This window comes from Tachypleus tridentatus, chromosome 6 (assembly GCF_004210375.1).
Source record: "Tachypleus tridentatus isolate NWPU-2018 chromosome 6, ASM421037v1, whole genome shotgun sequence".
Lineage (NCBI taxonomy): Eukaryota > Metazoa > Arthropoda > Merostomata > Xiphosura > Limulidae > Tachypleus > Tachypleus tridentatus.
The window spans coordinates 53,689,601-53,714,654 of record NC_134830.1 but is presented as its reverse complement, the minus strand read 5'-3'; the positions used below and the strand labels follow the sequence as shown (position 1 = coordinate 53,714,654).

At 35.2% G+C, this 25,054-nt stretch overlaps 1 long non-coding RNA gene across 1 annotated transcript; it reads left to right on the top strand.

The window, feature by feature from the left end:
• Positions 1 to 46: 46 nt before the first annotated feature.
• Positions 47 to 24,976, top strand: LOC143252532 (uncharacterized). The gene is made up of 3 exons (XR_013029039.1): positions 47 to 187; positions 5,681 to 5,803; positions 24,845 to 24,976. It is a non-coding gene; the product is annotated as an uncharacterized LOC143252532 (long non-coding RNA).
• The last annotated feature ends 78 nt before the right edge of the window (positions 24,977 to 25,054 follow it).

Genomic DNA, 25,054 nt, shown 5'->3' with positions numbered 1-25,054 from the left:
ACCTATGTCCTTGAGAAACATTAAATGTGCAGGTTGTGTTTGTTTCTGGCTGAATTCGACTTTGCCAAAAACACGGTTGGAGTGAAAGTTCTTGGAGACCGAACGAACCAATCTTTCGTACACAGTAACTCATATAGCTTTTCGAACTGTTCACAGTGCATGTTAAAGGCTTTCTAATCCAGAGTCGGTAAGTCACAGACTTCGTTATGAATTCATCTTTACCTGATAGCGAATTGTTTCCATCTCCCGTCGTTTGTGTAAAAAAGAAATAAAAAATTGGTATTAATTTAAATTGAAAAGTCCTATTAGAAACTAGCAAATATAAATATCACCTTTTAAAAAAAATGGTACTTTATGTCAGTAAATTAAATATGGTATGTGTATGTGTGTACATAGATATGCATAAATTTAACGACAAAATGAGGAAAACATTATTTTAAGTTTCTGCACTACAGGCCCTCCCCTTGTGAACCAACGGTACGTTTACGTACTTAAAACACTGAGATCCTGGGTTTGATTCCGCAGCGGACAGAGTGTAATTAGTAAAGACGGAAGACTTTGGAAACGTCGTCCTCTAAACGTGTGTCTCCACAACAGGCAGTTGCCGTCCATTCTACGAAGTTTTATCATGAATACTCTGCCTAAATAATCTACCAAAGAATGTTATTGGTTTATTGCGCTAAAACGAACTCAAACCACACAGAAGTAATTCTAGAATAAGACGGGTTATTGAAAACACTTTAGGCCAAAAGTTATTTGACGTGGTGAAATGAAAGTTTAATCTTCATTTCTCAGCATAACACATATCGTTGTCCCAAACGTATAGCCAAACAAGTTTACGTAAGTGTGTCAGAATTGTAAAATACAAAACTCATCGTACACGAAGAGACATTAAACGCGATTGTGTGTCAGTAACTTTCGACACAGTCAAGTGGACCGCTAATGCGCTGAAGAGAAACACTTGGAATACGTGCACCCGTATATCTGATCGGCTAGTCATCCATTATTCATGATATATATATATCTAATAAGCTTTGTGATATGTTTAAATATGAAGACGTCACTTCACTGTTGCCATGGCAACTGTCATATACTACTATTTTTTATTATACAAACCTATATCAAACTTGGGAAGTTAAATGGATTTCCAAATATTTGAGACAAAAAGAAAAAGAAGAGAGAACTCTGGAATTTTCTGATTATTATACTGGCGATTTGTAGCACTCGACTCGAAACCTGAGGATCGCGAGTTCGATTCCCAGTCATCGAACATATTCGTTCTATATGGTTACTGACTGGGCCATCCGTTTGTAAAAATATACAAGTTTTTCGGGTTTATTTTATGGGTTCTCCAACTGTGGACATCGAACCCCGATTTTTTGTTTTATAAACCCACAAGATAACTGCTGATCCTCCAGGGAGAGGGCCAAAAGTAGAAAAAACAGTATTATTAGTTTAATAACTGGTTATATATTGAGAAATGTGATGAAATAAGGTGATGAGTAATTATAGGTTTCACTGTATTACAGTGAGTGTTGGTGAGTAATTATAGGTATTACTGTATTACAGTGAATATTAGTGAGTAATTATCGGTTTCACTGTATTGCATTGAATGTTGGTGAGTAAATATGGGTTTCAATATGTTACACAAAATGTTATAACTCACAGTGCTATTTCTGTCCAGCTGTTTTGTTTATTTAATACCTCGTTGTTATCAAACCTAATTTGTTTTAGTACTTAATGACTATATCCATGCACTTTCCTTTCACTTTAATTATGTTTACTTTTTCTACAAAAAAACATAACGAGATAACTAAGGAAAATCTGCAAATAAAAGAGCACTGCAAACATTGTACTGGCACAAGATGTCGTAATATAGTCTTTCTTCACCGTCAAGAGCGGGAACTCGAGAAACATAGAAAAAAAGGAGGATTTTCTGAGAAATGTTTTATCCATATGAAATGGCGCTTTTTTAAACAAAAAACTATCATTTCACGTGTGATCTTTAACCTTTGTTATCTTGTCATTCTACAGTATAGGATTTTATACAGTCCCCCCTTTCTTTCTCTGCTCTGCATTTTGAAAACTGAAGAATTGGTGGCAGTGCGCTCATCTTCCAGTTAAGATATGATTTTTTTAGCTTAACATTGAAATATCTCGGAATTTCAGGTTGGAAATCTTTCCAGCCACGGAGGATGATTTGGAACAAACTGAAAGGAGGCGTAACGTCATATCAGTTTAGACAGAGGTTTTCAAACAAAACCCAAAACTTGAGCGTTTTCCAATAGTTACTGTTCTTCTTCTGGGTATCGAGTTTTGGGACTCGTTTGAAAACTGTTACAACTTTTCTGTGTGATCCTATGTGCCAACCTCTGAATTAGAATTTGTTAAGACAGTGGTTGGTAATTCTGATGATGAAGGCCTTTACCAATACAGTTTTCTTTTATTCGACTGCAGAGTCATCTAGTGATTGATTCAATATATGCCTGGTTGCATCTCGAGTATTTGTATTTATATAGCATTATCAAAGTATTCAGTGAATATTGTTTACCTTTAAAACTAAAGTGTCAATTTAGCCTAAGACGGTTTTAGAGATATTTTAACTAAGTTTATAGATATAACTGTTTGATATTTTTAATTCTTAATTATATATGAAATAATTTCAAGTAAAGTACGACAAAAATGACAGTTTTATTCGAATCGCCTAACGTAACAACAGAGGTGCTACCAGTTTTTATGTGAATCATTCTATTTAGAAACGACAACGCAAAACGAATTCTGCTAAGCACTTTGTTTATTGCTTTTTGAGAAAACGTGCTTACAAGAAATTAAATTTAAGGCTTACATGAATTACTGCAACCAAAAGTTTCTATTAATTATGAGAATACAAGAAATAACAATATCATTACAAAAGAATTGCTAGTTATTAACACAACGTCGCTTGCAATCAGGTAGGCCTTATTCTGATAATTTAGGATTAAGCATGTATGTATTTTCAGTTTCACCTTTTTATATTTAATGTTAGTTTGCATATTCGAACTAAAACACGAATTACGATTAGCATCGAAATATAAACTTCGACAACTCTCATGACGTAGAAAACTGTTGAAGCACGTGGACAACAGAATAAAATTATATCCAAAGTAATTTTTGTCGACATTTTATACATCAAATGAATAGAAAATTATATGAAGGATGTTCAGAAAGAAATGAGAATTTATTTCCTTCAAGCCTATTAATTCATATTGGATTAAACAAACAAACTTAAACCATGGTTTAAACTGAGGATCAAAAAGCTGTTTACTACGATCAATGTTTTCTATAGTTTCGTAATCTTCCTTTTACCAGATAGATGAAACGCAGGTGTCGTGTTATGAATTGCAAACAGCTGTTGGTTGGAAGTGTTGTACGTAGTGGTCGTTCTTCCGAGGAACCAGAAATTTATAGAATGTTAGGTTTTTGTTTTGAATTTTGTACAAAGCTACACGAAGGCTATTTGTGCTAACTGTCACTAATTTAGCAGTGATAGTGTGTGTGTGTGTGTTTCTTACAGCAAAGCCACATCAGACTATCTACTGAGTCCACCGAGGGGAATCGAACGCTTGATTTTAGCGTTATAAATCCGTAGACTTATAGCTGTACCAGCGGAAGACAGCAGTGATAGACTCGATGGAAGGCAGCGAGACAACATTAACCACCGCCAACTCTTGGGCTACTCTTTTTTTATTTATTGATTTATTGTTTTGGTATTGAGCATAAAGGTACATGATGGACTATCTGTGCTCTGCCCACCACGGGTATCGAAACCCAATTTTAGCAATGTGAGCCCACATACATACTTTTGTACCACTGGTACAAGACTACTCTTTTAACAATGAAAAATAATACTATATTATGACGAACCCACAGTTGAAATGGCTAGCATGTTCGGTTAGCAGGTATTCGAAACCCGATTAACAGATTTCGAGTCTAGCGCTCTCTAACTACGAGGCCCAGAATACTAGGTCAGGATTACGTGTAAGATAAGCTTCTTTGTCTCAATATGATAAAGTTAGCGATGTGAGACTCGACATTGCCATATTGAAGAATAACATATCTACTTTAACGCTTGGTATGTAGAGCATGAACAATCTTTGTGGTTATAGCCTTCAACACTGATACGGGCAATGGATGAAAGACAACGACAGTCAGTGTTTTAAATTGGTAACTGTTTTTGGAAACCAACTGTCCCAGAAACATATAACATGTGATTTCAGTACAAGCAGATGGATTTTGGTATATCAATATATATTCGGTCTGCAAGTCACTGGTATCCAGTCTGGAGGAAGGAGTTCCTGTTTCTTTTCGAAAAGCCATAGTCACTGAAATTAGGTTTAAAGGTTACAGTGTAAGCATTCAAATACCGGAAATCTTCGTTTTACCAACTTTGGTCAGTATAAGTATGCATTAAATTCTGACCACCATGCATCATGTTACGTCCCATCCTATGGTGGGACAGCGATAAGTTTACGAACTCACAACACTGCAATACGGAGTTCTATTCTCCGCAGTGGACACAACAAGTAGCCCAAATGTGACGTTGCTCTAAAACAGTGGTTCCCAACCTTTTTATGCCCCGCACCCCTAAAAAATTTTAATATGTTCTCGCACCCCCATAGTAATTATTTATTTAAGAATAAAGGTGAAGGTAGCCAAAACAAATTTTTATAATTAGTTTTTAATGATATATAAACAAAAACAAAACATTTGGAAAAGAAAAAATATTGCAACAAACTAGAAGTTGCATAAACCCGACATAACCTACAAAAAAATAAATTTTCATCCATGCATGAAATGAAATTTCTTTGAATTTGAAATGTTTAAATGTTCATAAGCCAACTTATATTTAATGACCCTTTTGTTCCTGTTTATTTCTTAGGAGTTTTTTAAAGCATGATACTTTGTTGCTGATATCCGCAAGTCTACCTGTGCACCCAAGCGTTTACGTTTCGTGTGTTGTTTGTTTACAGTTGTACATTAAGATTTCGGTCTGCGCCGGTGACGGTAGAAACAATAGTTTATCGTAACAAGGTAAAAAGCTACGTCTGTAACAAGAAAAATAAGAAATAAAAATCGAACGTAATTTTTAGAATACATAGGACAGTACCCTTAATATAAACAAAAAAAAACAAACTGAAATGTTATCTCGCACCCCTTGGAACGCTATCTTGCACCCCCAAGGGGTGGAGCACCCCTGGTTGGGAACCACTGCTCTAATATAAAATTAGCCAAACAACCCTAGAAAAGCACACGTAACTAATGAGAGTGAAATTCAACAGAAATTGAACTAAAAATTCCTCCTTTGATAAACTGAATTTGATAAAAAGGAAGAAAGATTTGATGTAAAGTTTGTTACGGAATTAATGTGCAACAAAAGTGTTTAAAAAACACGAGCTTAAACGTTTTACCCATATCATAATCAACGAATCAGAAGCTTGCAAAATAAAATTTAAAAATCTTATATGAAGAACTTTTAACGAATCAAACAAAGTAGTGGTAAACGGAAAAATAATTTTTAAATGTTATTGGATTGTGTGAAGATTTCTCAGAAGCTATTTTAAATATATATATATATATATCGTATATCTTCTAAATCATATCACTAAGTTACAGTATTTTTTTTTCTTTTCTTCCAATGTAGCCGGGATTGTTAATATGAAGATTCAGGATTCTAGTCCCGTTACTGGAAAAACGTGCTCAGTACTTGAGAGCCGGAAGTGTCCCAGAAGAAGGATGGACTAATCATGTTAATCGATTATGCAAGGTTAGCTAGCTGTCGTCTGTATTTAATCTGCACAGGTGTGACTGAATGATGGATAAATCAAATTCAAATATCCAAAAAAAAATTTGTTTTACCATAAATTTTAGCAAGAAAAAGATAAAGATATATATTTACGTTAAGTTATTGAAACAAGAGTGTAATATGAAAATCTTTAAAATCAAACCCGCCCATATATGTACACACACTTTAAATGATTATCTCCAATACCACATTTGGTGGATGATGACTGAGTGAACGTGACTTATGGAAATATAATGATCAGATCAGTGTCGAGCAGGGTGGAGTTCTTTAATCAGAGTAAAAAACTTACACCAATCACGTCACACCCTCATAGAAGAAACAAATACGTCACTATTTACGAATCTCTATAGTAACCATTGAATGAATATTTTAAGTTCGAATATTTTTTGTTTACAAATATGGGAATGCCTAATAATTTGTATGCTATGAATATATATAACTGACGTGCAAGTTTGAAAGAGTGTGGAGGGTTACCACATTATATGTTTAGGGAGGGGAAGGTATTAGAGAAAAAGACATTTTGAAGTTGACGAAGGAAGTTATGAAAGAATAAATAACTTTTAAAATATTGAATTTTCTTTCATAAATTTATAGGTCATGATACACGTTTATCGTTGGTTGTGAAAGGTTTCTTTGTATTTATATATTTCAATACAATTGACGTATAACACGTTTGTAGTTTTATACGTATTGAAATATAACGCCTTAATACGTGTTTTTTTTTTACTACTGAAGATTAGTGTGTTTGTATGAATCTTAAATAACTGAAAGTCGATATAATATCGGTGTTGTAGGTGTTTTATGGAAGTTCGACATGCATTCGTATTCAGTTATGGAAAATTGACGTAGCTTGCAAGTTGTTTAATGAAACTTAAATGTGTTTGTAGGTGGTCTGTAAATATTGACACGTGTTTTCCTATGACGATAGAATACCGATATATGTAGGAAAGATTTGTTTGTGTTTACTGGTTGTTGTATATTGTTAAAGGTTAACATTTCTTTGTCGCGGTTGTAGAAAACTGTCACTGCTCGTTACTGGTTGAAGATGTGTGAAGAAGTGAAACTTCAAACTGACCCGGCATGACCAGTATATGAGCGCTCAACTTCTAATGTGAGGGTCGCGGGTTCAAATTCCCGTCACACCAAACGTGCTCGCCTTTTCAGACGTTGGGGCGTTATAATGGTACGATTAATCCCACTATTCGTTGGAAAAAGAGTATCCCAAGAATTGAAAGTGTGTAGTGATGACTAGCCGTCTCTAGTCCTAAACTGCTAGATTAGGGATCGCTAGAGCAGATAGCCCTCGTGTAGCTTTGCGCGAAATAAAAAAAAAACAAGCCAAATTTTTTTACACTACTTGCGTTGAAAGTAATTACAACAAAAAACATGAACAAATCCTGTTTCTTGGCTACTGAACCTGGATTATAAAATATAGAATATATTATGAATACGTTCGTATCTGAAAGTCATCTTCGAAAACAGATGACAATATTTAATTTCAACGGAACAAAACCTTCAACTGCGCCTGAAAAGATTTGAATTGGAAACATCTTTCCTGACAACACAGAAATCCAACACTAAACTGGTATTAGGCTTATCGCATTGACAAATTCGTTTTCGATTTGAAAATTTGCTTTAAAAGAAACAAAAACACACCATAACACTGCAAATATCTTTTACACTTATTGTTGCTCTCATTTGAATAAAACAATTTTTTTTAGAAAATATTTTCTTATTAAAATCTACTTGGAATGAAAAAAACAAAACAAATTTGGCGTAATTTCTGAACTAATACCAGACATCTGTTGTATTTTATTAATTAAAAAATGGTTTGTTTTGAATTTCGCGCAAAGTACACGAGGACTATCTGCGCAAGTCTTCCGTAATTTAGCAGTATAAGACTAGAGGGAAGGAAGCTAGTCATCACCACCCACCACCAACTCTTGGGCTATTAGTTTACCAACGAATAGTGGAATTGACCGTATTATTATAACGCCCCCACGGCTGAAAGGGCGAACATGTTTGGTGTAACGGGGATTCGAACCCGCGACCCTTACATTATGAGTCGAGTTTCTTAACCACCTGGCCGTGCCGGGCCTAACTGAAGTTTGAAATTAATCATTCCCCGACGTTTCGTCGTGACGTTACATTATATTTTGGTTTTACGTTTATTTGCATTGTACAGTTTGTTGTATTATTGAAAAAAATCTGGATATAAAATGTAAAACAACACACGGTTCTTTATTGCTCTAAAGAACTAGTGTTGTTTTTTATGTAAATTGTTTTTACAGGAAACGCGAATCTTTTCTCAGGATTGGATGTATATTATTGGTTTATGACATAACACGCGTAAAATAAACAAATAAAATATATAAAATTAAAATTAAAAAACAATTTTAAATATGCCTTATTAATTTTAATAACATTAAACTAACTAGACCTCGAAGCTCTGCCTTTATTTAATCTTGGTCAGAGTACTGAACGTGCAGTTAATTATTTTGTATCTTGTTTGATACTACGTGATCTGCTTCCGGATTATCCACTTTGTGCAGCCCTCTAACGGCGACTGACCACAAGGACATTCAAATTCCCACCATCATCTGAAGTGTATACATCACAAATTCTATTGAGAGAGTATGTCTTTGTAGCATGGCTGTAACAAACACCGTCTTCTGTGTTAGAATGTGGTGTAGCTTTGAATAATGTGGATAAATATTCGGTGATTATAATTCTGATGATAAAAAACAAATTTATTTATTTATTTTTTACTTTTGGCATCATTATAATAAGTTGATTCTTTACATTCATTAAGGCTTTCAGTTAATGTTTTTTCAAATGTAAATTAAGGTAAATAAATTATATATATATATACAAAATACATCATTTACTCGTATAAATGCATGCACATTTCGCAAGAGTTGTTGTTGTTTGTGAATTTCGCACAAAGCTACTCGAGGGCTATCTGTGCTAGCCGTCCCTAATTTAGCAGTGTAAGACTAGAGGGAAGGCAGCTAGTCATCACCACCCACCGCCAACTCTTGGGCTACTCTTTTACCAACGAATAGTGGGATTAACCGTCACATTATAACGCCCCCACAGCTGAAAGGGCAAGCATGTTTGGCGCGACGGGGATGCGAACCCGCGACCCTCAGATTACGAGTCGCACGCCTTAACACGCTTGGCCATGCCGGGCCCATTTCGCAAGAGATACGCTGTATATGTTAACATTAAAATCCATTACTTTGATATTCTTAACATGTGTAACAAGCATCAACAATAAAATTCATTATTTCAAAATACTAAAACGTGAAATAACTACGTAGCATTAAGCATATGTCAACAACAAAATCCATTACTTCGACATACTTAACACACGTAACAGGTAAATCATATGCGTTAGCAAATAAATTAGTTACTTCAACAGTCACAAACACTAAAACACATCGCATACATGAAAATAAAACACATTACTTTAACAAATAAATCACGCACATAAACAATAAAACACTGCATTTTAACACATGTAACAAACACGTCTCACACGTCAACATTTAATCCATAAATATCCAAAACAAGCCTCTCATTAAGTTTAGGAAAATTCTTAATAAACTTGCTAGTGATGGACTTCACTTTTGACCTTTTGTTCTTATTAATTGTTGTGACAAAAATGTTCATTCCTGGCAAAATTTCGTTTTCTACAAACGTATTATTTCCTTATCAGGCCTTCTGTTTAGTCCTAACACCTCTCACAGCTTCTACCATCTACATTCTCTTATCCATACATTACTTACACCTATTATTAGTCTGCTCTTTGGTCTCTCTTCTCACCACATCTTCATGTTCTACTGTCTAATCTCTGATCTTTCCTCCTCCCCGTCTTCACGTTCTACTGTCTAATCTCTGATATTTCCTCCCCCCGTCTTCACGTTCTACTGTCTAATCTCTGATCTTTCCTCCTCCCCGTCTTCACGTTCTACTGTCTAATCTCTGATCTTTCCTCTCCCCGTCTTTACGTTCTACTGTCTAATCTCTGATCTTTCCTCCTCCCCGTCTTTACGTTCTGCTGTCTAATCTCTGATCTTTCCTCCCCCCGTCTTCAGGTTCTACTGTCTAATCTCTGAGCTTTCCTCCCCCCGTCTTTACGTTCTACTGTCTAATCTCTGATATTTCCTCCCATCGTCTTCACGTTCTACTGTCTAATCTCTGATATTTCCTCCCCTGTCTGATATTTCCTCCCCGTCTTCACGTTCTACTGTCTAATCTCTGATCTTTCTTCCTCCCCGTCTTTACGTTCTACTGTCTAATCTCTGATATTTCCTCTCCCCGTCTTCACGTTCTACTGTCTAATCTCTGATATTCCTCCTCCCCCGTCTTCACGTTCTACTGGCTAATCTCTGACCTTTCCTTCCACTTTGACCCAGCGGTTAAGGCACTCGACTCTGAGGGTCGCGAGTTTGAATCCCAGTCACACCAAACATGCTCGTCCTTTCAGCCGTGGGGGCGTTATAATGTGACGGTCAATCCCACTATTCGTTGGTAAAAGAGTAGCCCAAGAGTTGGCGGTGGGTGGTGATGATTAGCTGACTTCCCTCTAGTCTTACACTGCTAAATTAGGGACGGCTAGTGCAGATAGCCCTCGAGAAGCTTTGTGCGAAATTCAAAACGAAACTAAACTTACCACAACTCCTTCACCTTCTATAATATAGTTTTACTTCTGCTCTTTGACCTTTTTTTTTCTACAGCGTCTTAACGTTTTATAATCTTTCCTTCCAACTCTTATTGATGTTGCCCTTCATGTGAAATCGTTTAAATTATCTATTACAGTCTTTATGCAATAAATATGTTATTGTTACTTCATCTACAACACAATATTCCTTCTCTGACTACACAAAATATCTTTGTTGGAAATTTGTGTTGATTGTAAAATAGTCCTTACACAGCCCCCCAGTGGCTCAGCGGTATGTTTTCGGACTTACAACGCTAAAAACCGGTTTTCGATACCCGTGCTGAACAGAGCACAGATGTCCATCCCTGGGGAAGGAAATTTGGATATGAGTTGTTACTGGTGTAGTTAGTTGTTCAGGTAAATTACAGGTAGAACTTTGTCCAATAAACCGAATTTTAAACCAAAAAATTGAAGTATTGCTGGAAACAATTGTTTTTTTTACTGTCGACATTCTGATTTGATTGTTTGTTATTCAACAATACTTATATGAGACAATTTCGTGCTCATATTTTTTCCTACACATACGCACGTATACACATGTACTAATACATACGCCATAACTTTCCATTTTTGTGCCCTAATACAACTTTAATCTGACTTATTTTGGTTAATGTTAAAAGAAGCCAAAATGAGCACACTAATGATAATAATCAATTTAGAGAAATGATTTTGTTTTTGCATGGTGCCCTAATAGAATATATTGTAAGTGTGATAAACATATCGTGGGTTTATGTAAGGACTATCGTTGATGCTGTTTTGAATTAAATACAAAGCTTCACAATGGGCTATCTGTGCTCCGCCCACCACGTTAGTTGTGCCACGTTAGTCATTTTCCAAGCAAATACGCACGAAGTAGTTACATCAAAAGCACAAATGCATAAAAGTTCTAAGTTATTGAATTTTTTAAAATATTAATTCATATATTAAAGTGCATACAAGTGTGTAGATATGTGTGTGTTTCAATACTTGTATTTACATATGGGATCCTGCACGTGTATTGGTTATATATATAAATAATTTCAATAAGGAAATCTTTTTTACTTATATAATTACATTGTACCTGAAGCCATTCTTCACTCGTTATTTTTTTACTTATATAATTACATTGTACCTGAAGCCATTCTTCACTCGTTTTCGTTTTTACTTATATAATTACATTGTACCTAAAGCCATTCTTCACCCGTTTCCTTTTTTACTTATATAATTACATTGTACCTAAAGCCATTCTTCACTCGTTACTTTTTTACTTATATAATTACATTGTACCTAAAGCCATTCTTCACTCGTTTCCGTTTTTACTTATATAATTACATTGTACCTAAAGCCATTCTTCACTCGTTTCCGTTTTTACTTATATAATTACATTGTACCTGAAGTCATTCTTCACTCGTTTCCGTTTTTACTTATATAATTACATTGTACCTGAAGCCATTCTTCACTCGTTTCCTTTTTTACTTATATAATTACATTGTACCTGAAGCCATTCTTCACTCGTTTCCGTTTTTACTTATATAATTACATTGTACCTGAAGCCATTCTTCACTCGTTTCCTTTTTTACTTATATAATTACATTGTACCTAAAGCCATTCTTCACTCGTTTCCGTTTTTACTTATATAATTACATTGTACCTAAAGCCATTCTTCACTCGTTACTTTTTTACTTATATAATTACATTGTACCTAAAGCCATTCTTCACTCGTTTCCGTTTTTACTTATATAATTACATTGTACCTAAAGCCATTCTTCACCCGTTTCCGTTTTTACTTATATAATTACATTGTACCTAAAGCCATTCTTCACTCGTTTCCGTTTTTACTTATATAATTACATTGTACCTAAAGCCATTCTTCACTCGTTTCCGTTTTACTTATATAATTACATTGTACCTAAAGCCATTCTTCACCCGTTTCCTTTTTTTTATATAATTACATTGTACCTAAAGCCATTCTTCACTCGTTTCCGTTTTTTACTTATATAATTACATTGTACCTAAAGCCATTCTTCACTCGTTTCCGTTTTTACTTATATAATTACATTGTACCTGAAGCCATTCTTCACTCGTTTCCGTTTTTACTTATATAATTACATTGTACCTGAAGCCATTCTTCACTCGTTTCCGTTTTTTTACTTATATAATTACATTGTACCTAAAGCCATTCTTCACTCGTTACTTTTTTACTTATATAATTACATTGTACCTAAAGCCATTCTTCACTCGTTTCCGTTTTTACTTATATAATTACATTGTACCTAAAGCCATTCTTCACTCGTTTCCGTTTTTACTTATATAATTACATTGTACCTGAAGCCATTCTTCACTCGTTTCCTTTTTTACTTATATAATTACATTGTACCTAAAGCCATTCTTCACTCGTTTCCGTTTTTACTTATATAATTACATTGTACCTAAAGCCATTCTTCACCCGTTTCCGTTTTTACTTATATAATTACATTGTACCTAAAGCCATTCTTCACTCGTTTCCGTTTTTACTTATATAATTACATTGTACCTAAAGCCATTCTTCACCCGTTTCCGTTTTTTTATATAATTACATTGTACCTAAAGCCATTCTTCACTCGTTTCCGTTTTTTACTTATATAATTACATTGTACCTAAAGCCATTCTTCACCCGTTTCCGTTTTACTTATATAATTACATTGTACCTAAAGCCATTCTTCACTCGTTTCCGTTTTTACTTATATAATTACATTGTACCTAAAGCCATTCTTCACCCGTTTCCGTTTTTACTTATATAATTACATTGTACCTAAAGCCATTCTTCACTCGTTTCTTTTTTACTTATATAATTACATTGTACCTAAAGCCATTCTTCACCCGTTTCCGTTTTTACTTATATAATTACATTGTACCTGAAGCCATTCTTCACTCGTTTCCTTTTTTACTTATATAATTACATTGTACCTAAAGCCATTCTTCACTCGTTTCCGTTTTTACTTATATAATTACATTGTACCTAAAGCCATTCTTCACCCGTTTCCGTTTTTACTTATATAATTACATTGTACCTAAAGCCATTCTTCACCCATTTCCTTTTTTACTTATATAATTACATTGTACAGCGGTATGTCTCCGGATTTACAACGCTAAAATCAGGGGTTCGATTCCCCTCGGTGGGCTGAGCAGATAGCCTTTGTGGCTTTGCTAAAAGAAAAAAACACACACTCGTTTCCGTTTTTACTTATATAATTACATTGTACCTAAAGCCATTTTTCACCCGCTTCCTTTTTCTTCACTAGAAACCATTTTTATTCACTTCGTCACTTCCACAATTTTGTGTTGTTAAAGTGAACCAAGCAGAAACCATGACAACACTGATAATTATGATCCTTACTATTAGTTTTATCATTCGCGGTTGCCGATAAAGAATTGTCTAATTTTCAGATACACATGAGGTTATCAAGGGTTTTTTTTGAAAAACACGCTAGATTCTTGTGAGTTAGTTCTATTGTGTTAGGGTTTGTCACGAAGCAGGAAAACGTACGTGTAACAGACGTAAAGGTTGTGTATTGATTTCTTCTTTTATTTAATTTTTTTTAACCAGCCGGGATCTAGTGGGTAACTTACTCAGCCTATGAATATGAGAGTTCATGGTTTGAGTTCCGTTGCCAAAGTAATAGGCCCAGCATGGCCAGGTGGTTGAAGCACTCGACTCGTAATCTGAGGGTCTCGGATTCGAATTCCCGTCACATCAAACATGCTCGCCCTTTTAGCCGTTGGGGCATTATAATGTGACTGTCAATTCCACTATTCGTTGATAAAAGAATAGCCCAAGAGTTGGCGGTGGGTAGTGATGACTAGCTGCCTTCCCTCTAGTTTTACACTGCCAAATTAGGGACGGCTCGCGCAGATAGCCCACGTGCAGCTATGTGCGAAATTCAAAACAAACCGAAGTGATAAAATTAAAAAATTTGCTTCGCAAATGGTCAAATCCCATCACTCGGGCAGTCAAGCATAACCCATTGGCGGTGGGTAACGTCCACTAGTAGCATGTCCTAATTTAACGGTTTAAAATTAGATATGGCTATGCGCAAGCAACTCTTGTGTAGCTTTGCGAAATAATTACAAATTTGTGTTTAACCATATTTGTCATGAAATTCTCAAGCATCTTTCACAAAAATAAATCGAGCAATGCTTTAAAGGTGAGAACAACATTTCGTCATACACGCAGCATGTCTTGACTTTTTCTTACATAAGGTTAGATATTTCGGCTCGCCGTCTCTTAATTTTGATTTGACAGATTTGAAGGATGTCAGTTAAAGAGCAGCGCCAACTGCCAACCCTTGGTCTATGGTAATCGACTAATGGGATTTGACCGTCACTCTTAAACGCACCCACTGTCTCAGGAACGGGACGCGAATCAGGGCCCTCAGATTCACAGTCCGGCACATTAACTACTTTGTCCCACAAAGCATTGGATTTTAAAATACCGGTTACAGTTTGCATCTGGAATTTGCCAGTTTTGAAATTTGCACCAAGCCATACATCGTCCCTAATTTAGCAGTGTAAGACTAGAGGGAAGGCAGCTAGTCATCACCACCCACCGCCAACTCTTGGGCTACTCTTTTACCAACGAATATTGGGATGCCCGTCACATTATAATGTTTCCACAACTGAAAGGGCATGTGTGGTGTAACGGGATTTCGAAACCGCGACCCTCAGATTCAGATTGCGATTCGAGCACCCTCACCATCTGACCGTGCCAGATTTTAGTTTACGTTTACTTGGAAAAAACTTTTGTACTTAATACTGAAGCATAACTGACTAGGATGACACGAAATAATAAGCTTGATACTTCAATCTTAAGGCCCGGCATGACCAAGCGTGTTAAGGCGTGGGACTCGTAATCTGAGGGTCGCGGGTTCGCATCCCCGTCGCGCCTAACATGCTCGCCCTCCCAGCCGTGGGGCGTTATAATTTACGGTCAATCCCACTATTCGTTGGTAAAAGAGTAGCCCAAGAGTTGGCGGTGGGTGGTGATGACTATCTGCCTTCCCTCTTGTCTTACACTGATAAATTAGGGACGGCTAGCACAGATAGCCTTCGAGTAGCTTTGTGCGAAATTCAAAACAAACAAACAAACACACTTAAGTCTGAAGCTTTACGGTCACGTATATAGCGGCAATAGCTGAAAGAAAAACAAACTTAGACGCGGATATTCACGAAGTTGTTAATTTCTATCATCTTTATTAATTCACGGTTATTTTTTGTTATCATTATTTAAATGATCTAGAAGGCAGAATTCGATTTGTTAGGAAACACGTGTTATTTTGACTATTATTTTCTTCAATGAAACAGTTCCTTTTATAGTAGAACATGAAAGTGACTATTGTGTAATCACTACAGACTTCAATATATGGCTTCACAGCTCTGCAGTGAAGTCGGAATCATGCTGAGTTGCTCTATCCTTTAACTACACTTACTTGGTTCGTGTTGTTGGTATTCGATTTTCAATAAACCTCCAAGTTTACCTAACGACTCACTATTATTTTATTTCTGTCTTTATCGATAACTATTGAAAGGCTCGTGTAAGCGAATTTGCCACCTATTCTTTCCCTAATGACAATGTTCCTCATAGAAAAATAATATTCAGGCTCTAAAACACCTTTCTGTAGATGTAAATATATTCCTCATTGAACACTTAAAGAAAAAAACAAATGAAACAACCGTGTTTGGAAATTATATTGCGATGTTTCCTGTTTTATTCGATCGTTTAAGGCAGTTAAACCTCGTCCATTAACTTGTAATTATTTTGGGAGGATGAACTGTATTACTTGTATGAAAATAGATATAAAGGTATAGAATGTATTCGATGTTTTGCTTTATAGTCTAGAATCCACCTCTTGTCTCACATTTTGACCAGTAAGCTACGACACTAAAATCGGCCGTTTGAGGAAAGACAATATCTTATAAGAACGACAAATGTTTGTTTAGTATGATAACTTAAAGCTTGTGGAAAAACTAACTGTAACTAACACGATGCACGACTTGTTTTCTGACCTATTGATGTGACATCTAATCCACATCAGTTAACTTGAACAGCAGGAAATATAACAACAAAAGACGACGTCTTATGGGATAATGTCTCCTTGACAAGAAAATTGTCCTTCGAACGATTAGGGACATATGAATATTCCAACTTAAAGAAACTAGCCATAACATTATTAACTCGTCTGTCGAGAGCTCTCAGAAATATACATTATTAATTACCTGGAGAAATATTCTAGAGCCTTCCATCATAAGAGAAAGTCCTGACGTACAAAATCCATTGGAAAACGGTGATTCTTTAGATTGTTTGGCAACACTAGAGCAAACTGAAGGTATGCACAACGAACCTAACAAGTTCCAATAGATTGAGTGCTCTCAACAACAGATAAGTAAATTGCATTACAAAAAGTCGTACTGATATGTAACTAAAGATAGCTAAGATAGCATGGTTGAGCAAGGTTGTTGCTAATACGGACAGGATTTTCTATAACGAATTAAAGTTGGAGCCGTCATATCAAGAGGGATAAGATAATGCATAATTAACTAATTTAACAGGGTCAAGAAGACGGACACATAACTAAGTTAACAGGGACAAGAAGACGGACACATAACTAACTTAACAGGGACAAGAAGACGGACACATAATTAACTTAACAGAGAGAACTGAATGTATATGTAATTAACTTAAGAAATAAAACAGGACGGATCTGTGATTAACTTAACAGAGAAAACAGGATGGATATGTAGTCAACTTAACAGAGAAAACAGAATGGATATGTAGTTACCTTAACACTGTCAACAAGATGGTTATGTAATTATCTTAACAATAACAACAGGATAAATAATGTTACCTTAACAAGGATAAGAAGATGGACATGTAATAACCTTAACAGGACAAGAGGATAGATATGTAATTACTGCTACCTGACTTGAGCTGTCTGGACAGAACTTTGGTTAAATGTTTTGTTCGTTCGGCTCGAGTCAGAAAGTGGTTCAAAAATCATCAAATTCACCGTGGTTACAGACTTACTCTTTCAATGGACTCTGTTTATTGCATATTTAAATCAGTCTGCTGTATATATATACCTACAAGTGTACATTTGTTTTACGTAACTGTCACTAGTCTTGCTCTGGATTACCGACAGATAATATAAATCTACGTGTATCAGCATAGTCTAGGTTTTAGTATTCAATCAGCACTTGCACAGTATTTTCAACCTGACCACACACAGACTAAATGGGGGACACAAAACTAAGCAGCCAGGTAAGTTACCTCCCAAGGTTCAAGCGTAACTGTAATTATTTTATAAATTCTGACCAGAGGAACGACAGTAGTGCCACCTGCCACCTAGATTACTACTCTTAAACACAGTTTAAATTTGCAAAGTGTGTTTAGCGGCATACTACAGCTCGAACCTTGGATCCTCCAATTCGCAGCCCAGCAGGCTAATTACTTAGTAGGTCCAGTACGTAACCAACCATATAGTTAGTAATTAACTTATCTTTTTTTTTTAATATCATTCACGTATTTGAATGTACTTGCATCTGTGGTGTTGAGTTTAAATTTACGCAGACATTATAAAATGGACTCGACTAACACGAAAAGAAACCAAACCACGAGCATTGCAGAACTTTAGGAGATCGATAAAATAAAGCCATACTGACGTTAAGCCTCGTATTAACAAAATCAAAAAGGAAAATGAGTGTGCTAAACTAAGGATGTGATTATGATCTATCTTCCAATAAATTTGTAATAAAGAATTTAATTTTCCAGTCCTTTAAAATCAATTTTTAGCAAAGCTACAGGAAGGTAATATGTACTAGCCATACCAAATTTATCAGCGAAAGACCAGAGGGAAGACAGCTAGTCATCACTACATACCACCAACTGTTGGGCTACTCTTTTACTAAGCAATAGTGGGATTGATTGTTACATAATAATTCCCCCATGGCTAAAAGAGCGAGCACGATTGGTGAGACAGGGATTCGAACCATGTTGTTCAAACTGCGAGTCAAGGAACCTATCCGCCTGGCTATAGCTTGAAAGAAATGGATATAATAATGCATTTCAAAAGAAAATCGTAAAGCAACGAGAGCTTATATACCCAAAGTATTAACTAACCTTTGTACTACTCTTTTGTTAAGAGAAACTTCATTCACAATTCTGGCTAATAAATAACAAGATAAAGAAAACTGAATAATGGTATTAAAGGGATGATTGAATCGAGCCCAAAGACGTGTACTTAATTGGTCTTAGCAGCATACTCTTCGGTCAGTTTTCAGGGAGAGTTGTAACAATATTCTTACATTTTATGTTTGTCAACTGCAGAACCAGAGGGTTAAATTTACAAAATTTTAACTCCCTAAAGCTCCAAGAAAATGTAAGAGTTATTAAAATTAACAATAGGCTAAGAATGGCTGATGAAATTATTGTGAGTTGTTGAAATTAAAAAAAAAAAAAGAGAAACTTCTAACCTGAAGAGGATATGGAAGTTCATCTTCAATGAATGGACTATTGGTACATTAGATAACTTGTGGAAAACATTCAGCAAGGAGTTGCGTGTGTTTGACACAGATTAAAACAGAGCCTTCTGGAATGGAACTATGCTGCAAGATTCTAGCCACAATGCACAGTCATCACATAAAGCTTGAATCGCACGTGGCAACATGGAGTGTGAACTAGCGAGTTTTCAACTCACAAATTATTCAAATAGGAATATTGTTGTTGTTGTTTTTTGTTAATATTTTAACATCAAAACGTAATTGCAAGACTGGGGGGAATACTACCTCCTCCTTTAGTGGAATAAATCCATCCCATTTAGTTTAACAAATTCTTTGAACTGAATAATTCCATTATTTTTTTTCTTATAAGTCCACAAAATGAATAAAACAGTTTAGTACTCCACTAACTCGATCAGCATGGGTCACTTGGTCAAATACCATGTCATCATATTTAGTGACTCGCATTCAAAATTTTATAAACTTTTAAGTATTATACATTAGTTAATTTCTTAAGATATCTATTTCTGAGATTGCAGAAGTAGTTTAACATTTAACACCCCCTTTTTTTCTTTTTAAAAGTCGTCGTTGGTTGTATCTTAATATACAGAAGAAATTTTACTTCCTTCTTGCATTCACATTTGGGTAATTAGATAAAACATGGTTATCTAAAAGACTCAGAAGTATCCTTGTGTTTAAATATTCATCAGGAACTAACCAGTAATCCATTCACTAAAGAGAAACTTCCACAGCCTTGATAATAGTTCTGCAGAGTAGCTTTCATTGCAACAGACTGCACACCAATTACTCCTTGAAGGAGTTCCAAAAGCCATCTAACTTACTAGTAGTTCCCCACACAGCTATTTCAAATCTGATCTCACTGAAATCCAGTTCCACTGTATCTGGGGGCCTGAGTCTTTGTGTGAAAATGTACAAATACCCACTTAATTCTCCAGATTCTTGATATATGCAAAAGTTAAATGGATATACCATGGAAGCAATCTGTGTACACCTGACCTGTGTAACTTTGAATTGGACATCTTTCTTGATTATGTTGCATTTAGCTGTTTGGAACATTGCCATAAATTTTTGTGTTTGTGGGTTCTCGCCTGTTACAAAATAACACATTTTGCTTACTGTGGTTAGGGTGCAGCTTGCTGCAAGACACTTTCTAGATGGTTTTGATGTTATAAGTTGGTTCATATTCCTTTGTTTACAATACTGTTAAGCACAACAAACATCACCAATTTGGAAATTCTAAATCTCTGACATGAACACATCGGTATAATCTGAATAAATGAATATTTTGCAATAGAAAGGGCTGTAACACATCATTTCCAAAAGTGATCAATTTCTGGAAGCATTATGTTACTTATGGACATCAAACAATGTTAAAATGTAGTTCTCATGCTATGTATACAGCCCATTGTTGTCACAACTTGCAGAGGTGTAAATAAATCATTTTAATGTAAGGTCATCAAACCTCTGCATATTCTGAATATTATTGTAACTATTTGAACAAACGAAGATTCAGAAAATGTGATGATCATGCTGAAGACATCTTTATATAAGTTCCTGAAATTTAAAAGGCAAAAAACACAGCAATAAAGAAAATTTTCTGGATCTACATTACACAGAAAACATTGAAAGTGCCAAATAAACTCACTTGACTAAGGATGCATTACCACAGACAGAGAATGTATAGATTCTTCAACAGATGGCAGACAAGTTGTAAACAACAAAGAATTACATATATTGAAAAGTGCAGGATAAATGAGAGAGAAATATAATCTATACTGAATAGGGCATGCAGAGTATGGACAAGTGGTTCACCAGTTGTGTTGGAAAAATACATGATGCAAGAGATCAAAAAAGCTCAGTTGCAAATAAAAGTTACAACATCTTGGTGTCTCAAACCATTTTTAGATCAGATTCTATTAGCCACTTTTGAGTACTCATATGACAAAAGAACTTGACTGTAGAGAACTGGATGCAGTGGCACTCTCCTCTAAAATCACTCATAATAGGCTTCACTGGTGTTCAGGGCTAATAAGGATAATTTTCCTACTAAATGTAGCACTGCTTTCGGAAACCTCTTAGCAATGGCTAGACCAGCCTCTGTTTGGTACTCAGGGATATAAGGTATTTAAAATATGATTTTATAAAACTTCTTAGATTCCACAAATAAATAAAAATAAAAGATTATAAACAAGCATAGAAAGAGATGTACAAAAACCCCAATAGTATATAACAATGAACGATATAAGATGTCTTAGAGCATAATTTTGAAAAATAGATGTAAACTGATAAAATGATAATTTCTACACATCACAAAATCCCATATTAGAAGAAAGGAATAATACTTGAGGCTTGTCATAGGAAAACGAAAATAACCACAGTGCAGGTGGCCCATTGTGCAGCTTTGTGGTTAACAAGCAAAAGAGAATTTTAACCAAACATCAATAACACTATACTAATAAAAATGTATAATAGCCTCTAATGTCTATCAAGTTAATCAACAATTCACACTTGACTGAAATAAACTGTGTGTTTAAAACTAGAGGTAAGATAGAACCACTTGTAACTTCTGCATCTGCTTAACGTTCAATTGGCATATGATGAGTGCAGGACAAACATAATGACTCTATAAAATGATCAAGGCACTTGAATGAGGTCTCAAATAACCTATTGCTGTCACCCTATTGTTTATCCAATTAAAACAGAATAAGTGAAAAAGATCCCTGCCTCAATCAGCTTTACAATGATGCAATGAACTAAAAGTACTGGTTATGTCAACTTGACAATATCTTATGCAACATAAGAGCTAAACAGCCAAGCCTAAGAACCCAATGTTTGAGCATGGCTGTCCCTAATTTAGAACTGAGAAAAAACGAGAGCAACCAATCAGAAGCATTCACTATTACACATATACTCTTTAAGTAAATAGCAATACTGGTTGTTACTTTTATAACACACCCACAACTGAAGGAGTGTATTGCACTCAAATCTTAAACATTAATACTAAGAATGGTGAAACTTTATGATATGCGAGAACTAAATATGAAGAGAACATTGAAAGCAATGTTTTGAAGGAGATTGGCTTCATTTTCTGAACATAATGACAACAGCAAATGTAGGTGTTTGACCACCAATACGAAGTGTGTGTTTGTGTGTAAGTTGACAGACATAACAGTCCAACATAAATTACGTTTCAACTGTGACTTTGTAAGTTATAACTACAAGTATATAAAATCAAACTATATTGGCCTAAACACCTTTGCTTGTAGCCCTGCTGAAGTTATTAACTATCTTCTACTATTAATTAAAATACTTCATCAGTAGCATCAGTATAAAAACAAGGCATACTTCTTACTGGGCTAGTAATAATTTATTATTACCTCTGTTGTGTAATATTACACATATATACTATTAAGTAAAAAGTTATAAAATAATTCTAAGTCACTAAGAGTATAGTTAGGGTTGAGAGTATTAATCCTAATTACTATGTAAGATATGCTTGATGTGTTTGACTCGGATTATAGTGGAAGTGAGTCAAGTGGTGATAAAATATACAATGATGATGAGGTAATGAGACAAGAGGATGCTAGCTCCTCATCTAGCAATGACAGTCATGATATGATGAACCTTGACCCAGCAGAGGAAGATGTGAACAGCACTGACAATGGGAAACATTTGTCCCAGTCACATTGTGAGGGCTAGGAAATATGTCTCAACTGCAGTGAAAAGGTTAAAGACAATTTTTCCTTCTGTTAATAACTAGTTTTTCCAATTAAGATATCTGCTAATTTTAGCATCTCAATGCAAATTGGCATCATTAATATACATATGTAAAACTTGCAAGCTATTTGAGTAAAATAAACAATGCAATACAACTTAAAGTTATAAATATTTTGAAATGTAACAAAAAATGGGAGGTACATTTTCACCCACTCACTAATAAAATCATTTTTATGATAAACTATTAACAACTTTATTAAAAATTAACATGTATTCTTAATTCTTTATATCAGGTCATCCCTCAAGTAATGTCCGATTTTAGGTTCAGAAAAAGAAAAAGGATTTCAAACACTTTTAATGTTATTTAATCAGTAATGTATGTTCCATCATTATTAATTACTTCCTGCCAACAATCCACAAGTTTCTGAATACCACCTATAAAATTCTTGGGATTTGGAGGAAAAGAACATAGAGAGGGTAGTTTTGACATCTTCATGTGTTCCAAGCTCTTTTCCATTAAAATAGTTCTGCAAACTTTGGAATAATGATAATCAGATGGGGCAAGGTTTGACGAATAAAGAAGATGTGGAAGTTTATCCCAGTCTAGTTCTTCAATCTTTGCAGATGTGATCCTTGCTGTTTGTGGCCGTGCATTAACCTGGTGTAACACAACACCTCTACAATTGATCAAAGTAGGCCTCTGTTCTTTCAATGCAACATTCAAGCATTCTAAATGCTGACAATAGAAGTCTGATGTAATCATTACATTGAGTGACAGCAACTCAAAGTGGATCACACCAATAATATCCCATCAAATGCTTAACACGACTTTCCTTGGGTCAAGGTCCATTTTGGGCTATGCTTTAACCAGTGTACCTGCACTGAGCCATTGTTGCTTAACATCTTTATAATATATCTATTTTTTCATCTCCAGTCACTAACCTGTCCAAAAAACGTGAGTTACATTCACGAGAGTGCAGAGAAGTGCACATATCCACTCTTGCTCTTAGGGTGGCCTCTGTCAAATCAAGGGGTCCCATTTTCCAAGTTTTGACATCTTTCCAAACTGTTGCAGATGATGGTGAACTGTTGAATGGGTTGAATTCAGCTTCTTCAACTGTTACAGCACAATATTCATCAAGTGCAGCCAGAAGCAAGTCATCATTAAACTCAACAAGATGACCTGAACGTGGCACATCACTTAAGCTGTAGTCACCTGATCTGAACTTCTGAAACCACCTTCAACATTTTCTTTCATTGAGACTCTGCACCCTAAACACCTTAAACATTCTGTACAGTTTCTGCTGCACTACTGCCTTTTTTAAAACTCATAAAGCATTATATACCTAATATGCTCCTCAGACACATGTATCTTTATAAGGGTTTATTTGATTAATGATCTGAAAAAGTGGAGTTGAATCAGTTTCTTTTATTTGTCTGAACATTTTTATACACATCCTACTACATATTTTAGTCATTAAAGCCTTCTACAAAGAACAGAAATTATGATGCACTTTCTGTATTAAATTTTCAGACATTACTTATGGGATGACCTGATAAATACTTCTCCCATTAGGTTCAATTTATCTTGTTTTTCATAACATAATTAGGCACTGGGATGCAATGCAAAAGGAGAAACAAACAAATCAATAATAAACAACCACTCTAGTGAATGCTCTTCTCTTCTCTAATGGTTAGGGAAAGTGACTAGTCATCACAACCAACTCTTGAGCTACTTTTGTCAGACTGAATAGTTGGGTTTGAAAATCTCTTATAATACAACCATGACCTCAAAATGCAAAAAAATTTTAGCAGAAATTGGAAATAAACCACAGAACCTCAACTATGGAATCTGGTATGCTAATCAAGTGATTGTTGCATTTTGCAAACTCTATCCAAGAGCCATCTGCACTAACATCCCTAACTTAGTACAGACTATACTAAGCCTGTTTTAGATGTGTGTGTGTGTGTTCTAACATTTTTTTCATGTCTTGCAGTCTTTTCTATTGTATGTTTTATTCCTAAATTAGAAATGGTAAAGGAATGCAGCTAGTCAACACCACCCAGTACCAGCTCTTGGGCTACTCTTCACCAGTGAACAGCAAGATTAATCATTACATTTTAACATCTCCATAATCAAATGTTCAGTCCATGGTTTATATCCTGTGACATACAGATTGCCAATCAAGTGCCCTGATAACCAGGAACTAGAATGAGTGTATCTTTCTTTTTCTTTTTTA